The following is a 14348-nucleotide window of genomic DNA, read 5'->3' on the forward strand; positions in this document are numbered from 1 at the left end:
CTTCAATAGACAAGTATCTATTAACTGGCCTGAATTAAAAGCTTGAAAGAGGAATAAATTGATCTCAGTACTAAATTTATCCGATGGATAGGTAAGATCCTGACATTTGCAAGGTGTTTACTTATTTGACTTTGGGTCTGGTTTTGGATAGTCAAGTACAACCTGGAGCTGATGAGTAATTATTTTGCTAATGCTTGTGTTTGGACTGAAATCCTCTCAGTTGGATCAACGAGGCCTTTTTTTTTTTTTAAGAGAGAGAGAGAGAGAGAAGTTTTTAATATTTATTTTTCAGTTTTCGGTGGACACGACATCTTTATTTTATTTGTAGGTGGTGCTGAGGATCGAACCCAGCGCCCCGCGCATGCCAGGCGAGCGCGTTACCACTTGAGCCACATCCCCAGCCCCTCCACGAGGCCTTTTGATTTTACAAGGTATGAGAAAGGAGGAGAGCAGAGAATTTTTAAAGGAAAATTATTTCTATGCTAATGTAGTTGTGGGTTTTGGTTTTTGTTTTTTGGTAACAAAGCAAAATTAGAGATTAAAGTTGGGCCATGAACTTTCGAACTCCTGTCCTAGAAGTAATGAAAGTGGTAAGACAGACCCTCTTTCCTTTGAGTCTCCTCCTGCCCATGGAAACCTGAGCTCAGTGAAGCCCACACTGCAGACAAAGGGAAACCGGAGCAGCCACAGTGCAGTATTCTAGACCAAGCCTGGCAGCGGGTGCTGGGGAAAGCCCCAGGGAACGTGCCTGAATACCCCGCAGATATCTCCTGTCCTCATTTATCATTTTTGAAATCTCGACTCTTTTTTCCTGTAAAGATCACCCTGACAAAATGAGCAAGCCTACCAAGTGTGGGAGGAAGGCAGCCGGGGTGAAGAGGCTCAGGCCCGCCCACATGGGTGGCCACAGTCCCTGGGCCCTAAGGGCTATGCCTGGCAAACTCCGTTTCTTTATTTCTTTATCCCCGGCTGTGTCCAACAGTGGGTTTTGTCACTTTTTAAACAAAGACTTAAAAGTGGCTGCATGTATCACCGGATGACATCCGTCTCCAGTTTCTTTTTTGTAGGGGAGAGATGACGAACTTTGCAATGAGGCAAACATAGGTTCAAATCCCTGCTGGTTCCTCCCCTGCTTGACCTTGAGCTCCTTCCTAGAGGTCAGAAAACGGCTTTCACAAAGCTTAGTTCATTAGGGGCTCTGAACTTCTGCTCCCCTACACGCCAAATACCTCACAGGGGCTATGGGAGCAGCAGCACTTCTGGTTTTCATCATGACGTTGACAAATACTTCTGGAATGCCTGCTGTGTCAGATACTACTATGGACAAAGAACTTAGAGTAGGACTCAACCCTTTCAAGACTTGTATTCAAGAGCGGCCAGGGCAGAAGCCTGGTGCGTGGCACCCAGCGACTCTGAATACTGAAACAGGAGAATCAGATTTGAGGCTAGCCTGGAAGAGTTAGGGAGACCCTGTCTCAAAATAAAAAATAAAAAAGACAGGAGTTTTAGCTCAGTGGTAGAGCACCACGGGGTTAAATCCCAGTATCCCACACACACCTACACACAAAAATGGCCAGAGTCCTAGGGTTTTCTTTCCGTCCTGAGGCCCCACCTGGAGGCACATCCTTACAATTTCCCTAATGGCCTGTGAAACATGAGCTGATGAGGGCTCAAATCAGAGTAGCAACCAGGGCCATGAGGCAGGATAAGAAGTCAAAATAGGGGGGCAGCAGACAAGAGGGTCACCACCCTGCGGTTGCACATCTCTCCCCTGACCTGCTTTGTCCTCCCTCAGGTCTGCCGCTCCTAATTTTTTGAGAAATCTACAAATCTTAGAGTTCCTGTGAATTCATTCATCTATGAAAACTGCCTCATTTTGATTAAAGTTTAAGTACACTGTACTTAAGCTTTACGATGTCGTTCCAGATTAGATAAAGACGTATTTTCAGAAAACTACAATATAGCCCCAGTGCAGACCTTATCTAACTAGAGGACACGATGTCAACCTGCAGATCCTGGAAGAAGAGCAGGCCACCACAAATGTCTCACAGTCCACCCACCACCCGAGATCAAAGACCTGAGTCAGCAGGCTGGGGCTTTACAAAAAGATCCACGGGTCTCCAAAGTGCTGCTTGCTCTTGAGATGTGTTCTGCTCTGAGAATGGGCTTGTTCACCCTCCATTTCCTAATAAAGCTCTTCCTCTTTGCTATAAACCTATGCATCCTTGAATTCTTTCCTGTCACCTGTCAAGAGTCTGCCTGACGGGGCAGAGGTCTCCCCTGCCCTGAAGAGAAAGCTGACTGAGCACAGGATGCTTGCCTCCTGCAGACAGGGAGCTCACTCCCTGTCCTCCATTGTCCCTGGGAGCATTAGATCCCGCCAGCATGAGGCTGGTGCCTGGTGTCACACTGGTCTGGCTTCAGTATACAGGAATCTCAGGGTGCCACACGAGGTCCACATGCCAGGAGCGGAGCTGTGGTCCTCAGAAGAAGCACTCAACAAAGTAGATTTTCCCAAGAAAAACTGACTGGCATTTTCTAAGTCAGGCACAGCTTAAAAAGCGAGACCTAATAAAGCCCAGGTCCAAACACGTTTAAAATCAGATATAATAAATAAAATAAAGGTATTGTGTCCAATGGGAAAAAAAAAAAAGAAAAATGTTTAAAACAAAAAAACAGATATATTTAAAACCCAGTATTTTCCATACAAAGAATTTAGGGCGGACTATGAAAGAGCTTTTAGAAATTAATTGCAAAGCTGGGTATTGTGGTGCACACCTGTGATCCCAACACCTGGGAGGTTAAGGCAGGAGGAACACAAGTTCAAGGCCAGCCTGGGCCACTTGCAAGAACCTGTCTAAACAAAAAATGAGAAGGGGGTTGGGATGTAGAACATCCCTGCTATCATTCAATCCTCAGTCTCCAATACCTTTAAAAAAAAAAAAAAAGTAGCGGAGTCACCTTGCCAGATACACTAGTTATTTGTTATTGAAAACATGAAAATACCAGTGGAGACAGAGACCTATGATGGCCCCTCACCAAACAGGAAGAAATTAAGGCTCAATACCTGCTCTAGTGGTGAAAAATGAAAAGTGCCATTGGAAAATAACTTAAATTTACCTGAAAATAATGATTCTCTTGATGTTCAGGCTAAATATGAGGCTAATTCTATTATTTCCCCTTCTGTAAAATTAACTATTCTCAGCTTAGGGAAAAAGCTTGGTGGTATATATGCAAGGCCCTGGGTTTGATTCCCCAGTAACCCCCAAAATAAAAAAAAAATTAAAATTACCCGTTATTAAAGCCTTTCCATTAAATTCAATACACCTGATTCATTTAGGTCTTAAATAAATAACAACTGCCTTTATTTTTACCTGAAAGCAAATTTTTCACTTGAGCACCTCCCCACACTCATTTAGCCAATATAATCCAAGTAGTTAAGAAAAATAAAAATTAAAAACTAGCCAGGCAGCTGTAATCCCAGCAGCTTGGGAGGCTGAGGCAGGAGGATGGCAAATTCAAACCCAGCCTCAGCAACAGAGAGAGGCCCTAAGCAACTCAGTGAGACTCTCTCTAAATAAAATACAAAAAGGGCTGGGGTGTGGCTCAGTGGTTAAGCGCCCCTGAGTTCACTCCCTGGTACCAAAATAATTAAATAAATACTAAATCTTCTCTTCCCCCACCTCTTATCTTTCCTACATTTTTTAAAAAATTGGCAACTAAAGTTGCCCCTCCTCTTTAACAACCACATTAAGGCAGAGTACCCGGTGGCCACAGAAAGGTTACTTGGGACAAGGCTCCTCCCCGCACTTTCCCAAGAATTTAGCATGAAAATCGGGTTTCATGGTTCCGTGGTTCTGTGAACGACTTATCTTTCGGAGATTCAGTCTGGAATGTTCAGGAATGAAGGGTTAGTGAAAAGCCATCCAGTGGGACGCTTGTCATTTACATACTCTTCTGTATGCAAGTAAAACCCTTCAAAAAAGGGTTAATGAAAAAGAGAATACTGAAAGATTCTAAGGTTTGCAACTTACATTTAAAAGGTTCTAAAAATTAATCAACACGTTGGTGGGGGTTGGTGGGTGGAAGGCCAGGGGCTGGTGAAGCATAGGGCAGACGCGTTGTTGAAGACGAGGGATGGGCATGGAAATCCACTTCTGTTTTAAACTCTTACAATAAAATTTTAATGGGATTTCCTGGGTGTTCCTGGAGGTTGTTTTAATGACCAACAGGAACAGCCCTCCCTGGTGGGAATCAGGGTCTCCAGCGAGAGGGAAGCAAACACTCCCGTGACCACGGGATCCTCCCCCTCTCAGGGCTTCTGCCAGCCTCCACCTTCAAGCCCAAGGAGGCCACAGGAGCCTCCAGACTTTTCTACACAGAATCTGGAAACAGGAGGAAAAAGGGGCACAGAAGAGAGAAAAGCAACTTGAGTAACTGACAACCAGGAGGCAGAGATTGTGCCGTCCAGCCCTCAACAGGTAAGCCTCCAGGGGAAAAGGGAAGCCTCCAGGGGAAAAGGGGGATAAAGCTCCGCGGTTCACATTCACATTGGTCTTCAGGGAGAATTCTCTCTGGGAGGAAAGTCCTGTGTCTGAGCCTTCAGCCACCCCTGTGAGCCCAGCCCTGACGTCCCCATGCTACTCAACCTGACAAACCCTTCATGACCCTCTTGTCCCAATATGCTGAACACCGATGGTGACACGGGCTCCTCTACCTTACGGAGCTGCAGTAGTGAGCCCGCCTAGGCAAGAGGTGACTTAAGGGCAGACACCCAAGCGCAACCGCGAGCCACCGCTTCTCTCCTCAGAAGGATCTATGAAGATTTTATTGTCTGTATTCAACTATCCCTGTCCCTACTTTCATTCCTTTTTAGAGATCATGAAGGAGTCAAAAACAAACCCCAAACAGAAGCTCGTTTCTTTCACCTGGACAGAGAGAGCATCATTAGAACGGCCAGTGAAGATATTTTAAAATATGGAATTAACTGATTTTGACATGACTTTGGCGAAGACAAGCTTATCTTAATGTTAAGACACAAAGCCAGGAAGTTGGCAGCATTTATAAAATACTCAAGATCTACCATAAAGCAACACACAGAGTGCCTAAGCCAGTGGTCAGGGGGAGAGACGACACGATTGCTCTGGGGTGTGGGAGGAGGCCCTGCCCACCCGTCCACTTCCTCCTGACCCCACCCCATAGCCCCCCCTCCAGCAGCAGGAGCCCCTGACTGCTGAACCCCCACACTCCAGGTACTCGGGGAAGGACGGGGCAGCACGTATGTCCTGCTTTGTAGAGTTCCTGGTGCTCACTGCTGCTCTGCTCCCATAGCACAAAAGCTCCCCACAGACAGTGTGGACATAAATGAGCCGGGCTGTGTTCCACTAATGTTATGTACGGACAGCAAATGTCAATCTCACGTCATTTTCACTCGTCATGAAACACTCTTTTTTTTCCTGCTTAAAACACTTAAAAATGTAAATGGGGATAGAGTTTGGGTTTTGCAAGATGAAAGTTCTAGACGGGTTGCACAAAAATGCTTGTTTGCTTAATACTGAAGCAAACACTCGAAAATAGTTAAGATGATAAATTTTTATTTATGTTTGTTTTACCACAATTTTTAAAAGATTTTACATAAGAAAAAAATGTCAAAACCATTCTTGGCAGCCGGGCTCAGTGGCACACACCTATAACCCCAGCAGCTTGGAGGCTGAGGCAGGAGGATCCTAAGTCCAAACCTAGCCTCAGCAAAAGAGGGCTGGGGATGTGGCTTAGTGGTCGAGTGCCCCTGAGTTCAATCCTCGGTACGCCCAGACCCCAAAAAAACATCCTTGGCTCTTGGGCTGGATCTGGCCTATGTGCTGCAGTCTATCAACCCTAAGGTAACGGCACCTCTCAATTTCATTTTGGGCCGTGAAATGTACTACAGATTAACCAAAAGTTAAAACATTAGAAGAGTCAGAAGCAATTCTCCTTTTGAATATGAATATGGATTTTCACATTTCACCAGAGAACAGCAGTCAGAAATCATTAGCTACAGGCTTCCGCCTTGGGCCTCGGTTAACCCTGAGCATCCTGGAGCCCTTGGTGTGGGGGTGAAGGGCTCCCCACACAGTGGCAGACTTCTGGGGTGCCTGTCATATTTCTGCTGACCTTGCCTGAAGGCCTGTGAACTGTGAGGCACATGCCTTTGGCCTCTGTAATCCTACTGAGCTGGAATCCCTCCCCACAAGGGAAAAGAGTGAATTTGAGGAAAGACCCATGCTCCGGCCAACCACCCTACCAGGGCAAGGGGCTTGGACCAGGGGCTGCTGCACCTCCAGGCCAAACCAGAGGGTCTGGACAAAAGTCTAGTATAGGTTTGGTCCTAAAAAGTCCAGGCCAAGGAGGTCCAGCCTTGGAAAGCACTCACATATCACCAAGGGCAAAACAGGCTAGATTTACAAACCCAGGTGGACTTCCCACACCAATAAGCAGATGAGTGTGTAGAGGCTGATTTAAAGCAGTGACCGTGACACAGAAAGACAACACAGTGAGTCTGGCCCTCACTGCCCCAAGATCAAAGGGTCATGCTGGAGCATGTGTATTTCAGGATCTGCCTGAATTAATGTAGAAATTTATTTTCCTAGGGTGACAACCATTTGTTAACCACCACGGTATAATAACAAACCCTCCCTGTTCCTCTGCTCCTTCCTTTGATAGTTTTCACTGATACATTTTATGAAGAATTAAAGAGCATCCCTTTCACCCAAAGGCAGTGTCTAGAAATGGTGAACACTTTGGAAACTGGCTTGAAATTTGACTTCAGAAAAGTTTCTAAAGGGGATTGTTCCAAAGAGTGATTCATGACTAACCTGCACCTCTCCCTTCCCCGGCAAGCCAGAGAATGAGTAGCTCTGTGTTGGTGTTCACACTTCATTAATGAGAGCCGGCATTGACTCACTGTGCACGGAGAACCGGGCCGGCGAGCTTTACCTACATTATTTCCTTCAAAGGACAAAGTCAGGGCTGTGAATCCCGTCTCAGGAAGACAGTGAGGCTCAGAGAGACAACTTTCCCAAGACCACACAGCTAGTAAGAGGTCAGACTGGGAATCAGGCCCAGATCCCGGACACCAAAATTAATGTGTCCCCTTCTGTCTGCTGCCTCTCTGCTAGATCACCGGGGAATGACATCAAATAATGTGGAAAATCATTGCCGCAGTGAGCTGGAAACCCATTTAAGTAAACTCCGACCTTTGGGTTATTCACTCCCCTCAGTCCCACCCTCCTTATCTTCAAGAAACGGGTTGGTGCCAATGGAGAGAATTCACTTCGTGTCCCTTGACACCAATTTTACCCTCATTAGTCAGTCACCCGGGGAAAAAAATAAGAAAATGCACTTGTAAGTCATTTGACCGTTTTCAGCTTATTTTTACTGTCACATAGAATGATCTACATGGCCCTTAGGAATCGAGGGATTACTCTGGCAGGATAGAGAACTTTACATCTCAGAAAAAACTGACTAATCCCTGTGCACTATGGGTCGTGCAGCTTTCCATGAGGGCTCAGCATTGACAGCAGCTGCCTTCCCAGTCTGACTGTGAAGCTTGTGATGACAGACCCAGCTCCACAGGTCCCAGAGCCTTGAGCAGAACAGGAGCCCACGATACGTAGGTTGGAGCAAATACGATCGAAATCAACACCCTCAGAACTCAGCATTAAGGGATGGATGTAGCCCAGAGATGTGCAGCTCAACTACCTAATTCTATGTACCTACACAGCTAGATAAAAAGCCAACAGGCTACTGTGAATTTACCAGCAGGGATTTGAACCTATGTTTGCCTCATTGCAAAGTTCGTCATCTCTCCCCTACAAAAAAGAAACTGGAGACGGATGTCATCCGGTGATACATGCAGCCACTTTTAAGTCTTTGTTTAAANGGGGGGGGGGGGGAGACAACATCACACAAAAAGATCACAATCTGCTGTCTGGTGGTAACACCTGGCTCTCCCCAGGATTCCAAGCACCCCTCCAGAGATGCCCCATGCCTCCATCTTCCCTAAGCTCAGCTCTGCCTACATTTCAGAGGGACTTCCATTCAGTTCATCCACACAAACTCCCTATGAGCACCTAGTGTGCACCAGGGCCTATCTGGCACCGAGTATGGTTTCAGAGCTAACTCAGTGCTAGCAGTACCTTGTAAGAAAGTGCTAAGAGTAAAGTCCATCAGGCTCAAGCACAGTCCTAGCTGAGAAATAGAGAGGCATGCACTTCCCACTGGGATCACCTCTAAGCAAGGTTTTGCTTTTAAGGTGAGGTTAAGGGGTGGAGGAGAACATGAATGGCATTCAAAATAAAGGAAATGCTATATGCAAAGGCCCCGTGCCACCACCCTGGGAAGGCCTCGTGGAGCCCAGAGCCAGACGAAGCACGAGGGAGAGGTGGAAGATGTCCACGAGGGAGAGGTGGAAGATGTCCACGAGGGAGAGGTGGAAGATGTCCGTGTGTGCCCAGACCACCTCCCCTGATGATCCCCCAGTGGCCTGGGGGAGATGACGTGGGCATTATTAGTTTCATTTTGCAGATCAGGAAACCAGGATGGAGGCAGCAGCCATCAGCTCTGTGGGCCTCTGCCGGAGACTGGGTCACACCTACTTTACTCTCTGCCAACCCACCATCCAGTGCTTGGGGCTCAATAAATGGTGACTTATTCAAGGGCAATGGGAGGTGATTTTCCAAGGCCATGAGTAAATTAGTAACAAAATAAAGTTAGAATCAAGAATGCTTCGTGCTTATCACAAGTCATTTGATTTCCAAACTAGGCAGAGAAAGCTAATAAACCTTGGGGGAAACACCCTGAAAAGAAATGGTAAAAGGAAAACCAATGGGGAACGGCACAGCATAAAAGGTTGAGGTTCACAATCACCCAGAGAACCCACTCCAAGGTAAATATCGCTTGATGGCTGGAGAAGATGTTACTTCACTGTTGGACATCAGGCTAAATTTCTGCATATACACTATGCAGGCTTTCCTTAAAAGAAATTCCTTCAAAGAGCAATGGCTAATCAGAAACTTGTGGTTTAAAGTTATGTATAAAACCATGAGTGACTTTTATTTTCTTCTATATAATTTTTTTATGAATTTTGAAGAATAGACATAGTCTTTGGGGGAACAGTTTTAAACATAAAGTCAACTACAAAAACAAAAACAAAAACAAAAAAGTAACACTCTGTTCCCTCTCCAGAAATGACAAATAATACTTTTTCACATTCATTTCAGCCTCCTTTAACAGAAGAATAAAGTATCATGGATAAAATTATCTCCATTCCTTCTCCCTATCTCAAGAACTAATGGCTACTTTGCATTTTGTGCATCTTCGGAATCTATTTAACACACCATCCGCATCCATAAAGATATAGACAAGTGGTTGTATGCATGATTTTAAAATAAAAAATAAACTATACTTTTGTATCAGTCAATGTTACATTCCTGAGGTTGACCTGAGTTGGTAACTATAAGCAAAGATTATTACTTTAACGCTGTATTTTTATACCAGCTTTAAGAATGCCATCTTCTATCGATCAAGTCTATTTACGGACATTTAAGTTGCCTCTAATTTTTCCCTCTAGAAAATCCATCTGCTAGGGGCTGGGGCTGGGGCTCAGAAGTAGTGCACTTGCCTAGCATGTGTGAGGCACTGGGTTCGATTCTCAGCACCACGTAAAAATAAATAAAATAAAGGTCTATCAACAACTAAAAAATATATATATATTAAGAAAAAATAGAAAATCCACCTGGTAATAACTGCCTTTGTGTTTATCTTCTTGGGAGATGGCAAAGGGTGTCTCTCTTGAATATAAACATTGTAAATGAAAATACTGTTTAAGATGAAACCCTAGGAGGAAAGGAACAGGCGACTTGGTCAGCCCCTCTCTCTATGATCCCTCCAGCTGTCAACATCTCCGTCACACCACTCTAACACTCACTCACACCCTCCGAACACACCCCATACCTCCACGCCCTGATGAACAGTAGCCAGACGACCTGCCGAGTGACCTGTGGGCCTGACAGATCAGTCCTGGCAGATAACTGGCCCTATGGCTCATTGTTCTAATTTTATTTCTTAGGGGGGAAAAATTGCAACCAGAAAATTTCTTTCCAGTTGTTAACTAAATATAAAATAAACCACACTTTCAAACTATCAAAAAGCCATTTCAACACATTAACTCAATGCTCACGAGGCACCTGGCCTGTTCCCATGATTCCAGTGAATACGGGGTGCATGGATTTCAATGGCTCTGCCTACAGCCCCTGGTTTCCATGAAAACTGCAATTCCATCTTTTCATCTCTATTTTACTGCGGGTCTTTGCTGATCTTCTCAAGGAGCTCAGCTTTTCATGATTTCCAATGGAAAAACATTCAATTATCTCACCAAACACAGAGGGAAATCATATTTATAAGCTGCCTGTGGCTGTTTAAGTGTTCCCCAAACAAGCCGAGCGTGTTGTACATTACATGTCCGGAGGCTGGCGGAAAAGGAGCACTTGACAAATAAGAATAATGTGGTATCAACTTGCAGGAAGCACAAGTGGCCCAGGAGGGTGGGCGAAAGACCCATCTGCAGAGAGAGGCAGCCCTGCTGTGCCCTCCCGCTCTGGCCCACCCTACACGAGCAGGTTATATTTTAAAAGATGCCATCAATCTCATCGACATTGATGTTTTTGCAAACATTAGTAAGTGCTCTTCCTATAACACCACAAATGCCTTCCCACACACAATTTTTCAACCCCGCCCCAATCCATTCAAAGAAATAAGCAAATTTCAATCAAAAAATGTAGTAGGCAGACACACAGATGCACGGGAGCTGGTTTAGATATGAGACAGGTGACTGTGACGCTAGGGAACAACAGAAGGCATCCACCAGGAGGTGAAGGCCGACAGGCACCAGGGGCTCCTTCTGGAAGGAAAGACCTTTCCCCCTCCCAAGGACGGGCCAATTCACCCCAGATTCCCAGAGCAGAGGAGTGGGGTCACCTACGCACTGGCTCTGCCAGCATTTCCCGGGGACACTGGGCCTCACCTCCTCTCCTACCTAAAACCTCGCCCATGAAGCCAAAGCCCAGGCCATGCCAGGGTTTCCCCACCAGCACCTGCAACGGCCCTGCTGCTCATCAGTGACCTCGTGCACAACTCTGCACACGGCTGTCCCCTCAGGCCGAACACCTGCTGCCGTGGTTTGGATACAGTATACTACTGCCCCAAAGCCCATCCGTTTGGAGCTCGGTCCCCCAGGGTGGTGGTGGCAGAGGTGATGGGTCCTTAAGAGGCAGGGCCTAGTGGGCACTCCAAGGACTGGCTCCTCCCACTTGCTCTGGCTTCTGGTCCTGCCTGGTGACCTCTTCCTCTCCCCAGAGCTCCTGCCATTAGGGTATCATCTTCCCTGAGAGGATACAGCTTAGGGGACCCTCCCCAGAGCCAGCCCTATTCTCGTTGGACTTTCAGCCTCAGTAACTATGAGCTAAGTAAACCTCTTTTCTTTCTAAGTACCCAGTCTCAGGTCTTTTGTTACAAGAACAACAACAACAACAACAACAAAAAGACTAAAACTCATGTCAGTCCTAGAGTTGAAGATGCCCTAATAATTTATTAATATTCCCAAACAGCACAGGAAGTGAATGGGAACATAAATCTAGAATCAGGCCACTCTTCCCAACCCCTTCCCTGCCCCTTGTTTAACTGATAAAAGATGAAAGACTTGATTCTCTCAGGCTTCTGTGGATCTGGGATCGCATCCCAGCTTTGGCTTCCACTCCGGGCTCTGGAAAACCTGGCGAGAAGCGGGGGAGAGGTAATTCGAAACACTGGTGTGTTTTGGGCAGAATAAGGTGACTAAAACCCGATCGTGGCTTACGTGTTAGACTTCGTGGCCTTGGGACAACGTGAAAAAGCCCCTTTAGCTAAGGCATCAGGGAATGCCAAGCCCAGAGTACAGACCAGCAGGTGGAGAAGAGAGTGCTCGTGGGCCGGCCCGGCTCAACCCCGGCGTCTGGGTTCACAGATCAAATTGAGCTGGGCGAGCCGCACAGGGCACAGGGCACAGGGCACAGGACCGGGAGGCGGCAGGACTCCACAGCTGAACTTGACCATGAGGATGGTGACTGTACTGGCCAAACTTTTATTTTTAACGGAACAAACCAAAGAACAAAGAAAAATTTTAAATGAAACCGTGTTTCATCCTCGAGTAGGCAACAGAGGATAACGGCATCTTGAAACAGAAGACAGGCATGATGTATTCTGAACAGTCGGATGAGCCCCAGGTAACTAAATACACACAGAACTCAAACGCATTCTGTTGTTTTTGGGGTGCCCAGAACCCCGAAGGGGCAACTAGCCAGTATCCAAAGACATAAATAAGAGAAGAAATAAGGAGACAAGCCCTATGATGTGTTCAATCAGCTCACATAGAGAGCACAAAAGCTCTTTTTCAGAAGAGAGGACAAATGATTTTACCAAAATTTTAAAAGTATCCCCTCCCTACAAGAAACAATAGGCACTCAGAATATAAGTGCACAGTGAAATAAAAATCGTATCATTATGAAACATGATGAAGGGCGTGCGTGTGTCTGTCTCTGTGTTTACTTACATTTACCCAATGTAAGGTTTGGCTATAATAAAATTTTCCTGGCTGCCCACCCAGCAAATGCAGTTTGTACATTTAATAAAGTCCAGAGCCCCAGGAGGTTCAAGCAGGAAAGAACCTTGAATGATTAATTATCCTAAGTCCCTTGTTTTATAAACATGCAAACTGAAGCTTGAAATATAACTGCTCTGAAGTCACTAGCTCCTCTCAACACACACACACACACATACACACACACACACACACACACTTTTCAATTCTCTTTAAATTTCCCATTTTTATAAGCCCTGAAATAGTCCCGTCTTAGTTCATTTTCTGCTGCTATAACAAAATACCACAGGCTAGAAAATTATTAACAGTAGAAGTTTATTTGGCTCGTGGTTCTGGAGACTGGGAAGTCTAAGGGCACGGTGTGAGCACCTGGTGAGGGGCTCTGCTGCCCCACACAGCGGCACTCAGTTGCAGTGTCATGTGGCCGGGGCCGGACTCATTCTCTGACATCAGGAAGCCAATCCCACAATGTAAATATGAATCCGTTCATGACTGTTACAACGGCAATTCTGTCCCAACGTGATTGCTGGAAGGGACGGTGACGCCATGGCAATTCCGCAAGCCACCTCACCTCCATTCAACCTGAGCCTTCAATCCCAAAGCTTAAGCCAGACTCCACTCGGTGTCCACCAAGGACCTCGTTCCCTGTCTACTCCTTCTCTAAAGTGCACAGGAAGTCAAGTTTTCAAATAACCATCTTGGAAAGCAAAATCACATGTTATTAGGAATATATATATTTTTTAAATCTTGGAATTTGGATTTTTAAAATCCCACAGTGGCATTTTTATCATCAGAAGCTGTGGGACTTTGTAAGATGATGGTCTGAGCGTCCGGCTCAGTGGTCTGCAAACCTGGGGACACAAATCACTGGTCCCTTGCTGGTGGTGAATGCCTTGACATCAAGTCCTGAGGGAGGCCCACATCTGCAGGCAGGTGCGTAGGTGACATGCTGGCAGCCCCCAAATGAACCTCTAAGACTCATTATAGACTAGCCCACCAGACTGCTGATTAATACCAAGTCTGAAGTCAAGAACGTCGTCAATTCTTAATTACCAAACGAAATCACAGAAACACACACGAAGCATCTTATCAGAGGGCAGCTTTGCTGGCTTGCTTGACCTAGAATTTGCCACATTATCAAGAGGACAAGGAACTAGATGCCAGGCTGGGATGAGAGAGACCCAGGAAGCAGCTAATGGTCCCCTCTGGCTTTCTTACCCCCTCATCTTGGCAACTATTTGGATTTTTCACTTCAATCTACGCTCTTGGAAACGTCACCCTTCCATAGTAAACAACACCTGTTTAAGGTCACAAATCGGTAAGCAGGATGCCCAAATGGTCTCATGCACTGCCGAGATGTTCTGGCACATCCCGATACAAAACCACACTCTGCAGACGACTGTTCAGAGCTTTTAAAGGAAAACCTATAGGGAGACTGGAGAGATTTCCCATCTTCCCCTTCCCGTGTCCTATTCATTGTATCTTTTTTCCTTTGTTTAAAATTTAACTTTTTCAATTGACAAGTAAAGCTTTTGGCTTAAACAAAGTATGCGCTGCTTCACTTCTATTCACTATGTTTTCAACACAAGCCATCTACGTGTGATCCACTGAAGCTCAAGCTTAGATACCTTCAGTGTGACAACCCATCAGTTAGGGTCCTACCGCTTAACAGGGG

The 14348-nt window shown here is 45.8% G+C and overlaps 1 protein-coding gene across 5 annotated transcripts in view; it reads right to left on the reverse strand.

Annotated features, from left to right (window-relative positions):
- Farp1 (FERM, ARH/RhoGEF and pleckstrin domain protein 1) overlaps nucleotides 1–14348 on the reverse strand; it is a 210107-nt gene that overhangs the window by 154199 nt on the left and 41560 nt on the right. The window lies entirely within an intron of this gene.

The sequence above is a fragment of the Marmota marmota genome, unplaced genomic scaffold (genome assembly GCF_001458135.2).
Source record: "Marmota marmota marmota unplaced genomic scaffold, marMar, whole genome shotgun sequence".
Lineage (NCBI taxonomy): Eukaryota > Metazoa > Chordata > Mammalia > Rodentia > Sciuridae > Marmota > Marmota marmota.